We start from the raw sequence: 1855 nt of genomic DNA, 5'->3' as shown, positions 1-1855 counted from the left end.
AATTGTTATCATTTTAGAAGATGTAACAGTCCTAAAGGATTCAGAACCCAGGTATGACAAATGACAAAAATGTAATTAAAATAAGTATCTAAAAAATGTGCTCAGTTAATACATCTTCTATGAATATGTTGATCCTAACACTGTACTACTAGAGTTGGAAGAAAAAAATTCTCATGGGTTTATAAAATAAATAATTCATCAAATTAACTAAAACTAAAAGAAATGAATTTAATTACTGGTCTGCCTATATTCTTTTTTCCCTATAATATGTAAAGAATACATCAAGATAACCTACATTTATAAATCCTAGAGAAGAAATTTTTCTCTAGATGAAAGTGCAATAATAATCTGTAAAGGAAATACTTAAACCAATTTTGGAATATTAAAATCCTGATACTCATACCATTAGAGAAAATCATTTTTACATATTTGCCAAAAGTACATTAGCAATTGAAGAAATGCCATATGTAAGAGTAAAAGCTAATAAAGCAACAACAGACTATTTGATGCAAGCACTTTTTAAAAACTGTATAATCATTGTCATTCTGTGAAATCTAAAATGGTCTATAGACCATTAGAACTATAAAGTTAGAACTATAGAACTATAGTTCTTTAGAACTATAAAGTTCTAAAAAGTTAACTTTTTTAAATGTCTGGCACTTCTGATAGTGATAAACATAGCAAGATTACATACTGATCAAGATGAAAGAAAAGAATTTTTATGTGTATGATTTTTTCCCAGGTTTTAAAACTTTTTATTTGCATAAAAATGTGCATTCCAATAATTAAAATCATTTGAACAACAACAGCAACAAAAAAAAAACACTCTGATTAAACTGCATTTTACAGCCCGCAGAACACCTAGGACCAGCTTTTTACTCTAGATTTCACTGTTGTCCCACCCAGCTGCCTCTTTCACCAACATGCAAATTCTTTTCCTTCCCTGCCAGCCACACAGGCAGATGGGAGAGGCAGGAATGGGCATATCTTGTCAGCAATTCTCCATTGTTTGATGTGAAAAAGGGTAGCACAGTCATTTAAACTCGATCCAACCTGCTTGCGTCTTACAAAATTAAACAGCTAAAAGAACTAAAATAAGAAGGCAATGCTTGTGGAATGTGCAGTGCATACTGGCAGTGCATACTTCATTACAACTCGCCTGCTTGCTTCTCCTGTTCAATCGTTTCTTTTGAAGGCAGTGAATCTTTCTTTTGCGTTTCTGTTTTCTTGAATCTGATTTATCAAACTTCTCAATCTCAGCCATATCAGGTTTGTCAGACATGGTTGCAGAAGGTGTGGAGCAAGTTCCTAGCGATTAAAGTCTGGTCTGCACTGTGGCCACAACCGAGTGCCGATGTGTATTATTTCAACTGCTATATTTTAGCTATTTTAAACAAAGTCTTAATTTCTCTAAGCAAGTACAAGTCCTCCAAGCTTATTATTTTGATATTTATTTGGAGTACAAATTATGAAATTTCTATATGTATTAGTTTTGTTTCTCCAAGAAATAGTCATCAAAAATACTTTTCTCTTTCCTTGATAATTTTGCGCATTAATATAAATGTTATGTCAGGTTATAAAGTCATTTTACATTAAACTATTTTGAGATGTCATATAATGTACATTATGCTCAAATAATTTCTTATTGATAAAAATTAAAAAATGTGGTGTTTCATTGACATTATATGTATCTTCTATTTCTCTATCAGTTCTGATATAACAAAGGAAAATATCACAAATGGAAAACATGATAAAGTTCCTACCCTTTCAAATTTTTTACACACTGACATTAATGAGATGCATAGAGCCAACCATTCTTCTGTGGAAAAATTCTTACTACTGTATGCAGCAAAAA

The 1855-nt window shown here is 31.3% G+C and overlaps 1 pseudogene; it reads right to left on the bottom strand.

Moving 5' to 3' along the window:
* Positions 1–1148: 1148 nt before the first annotated feature.
* Positions 1149–1282, bottom strand: LOC101116955 (thymosin beta-4-like; annotated as a pseudogene).
* Positions 1283–1855: the final 573 nt, after the last annotated feature.

The sequence above is a fragment of the Ovis aries genome, chromosome 1, assembly GCF_016772045.2.
Source record: "Ovis aries strain OAR_USU_Benz2616 breed Rambouillet chromosome 1, ARS-UI_Ramb_v3.0, whole genome shotgun sequence".
Classification (NCBI taxonomy): domain Eukaryota; kingdom Metazoa; phylum Chordata; class Mammalia; order Artiodactyla; family Bovidae; genus Ovis; species Ovis aries.
The sequence above is the reverse complement of the archived record's forward strand: the minus strand, read 5'-3'. Positions and strand labels throughout refer to the sequence as shown.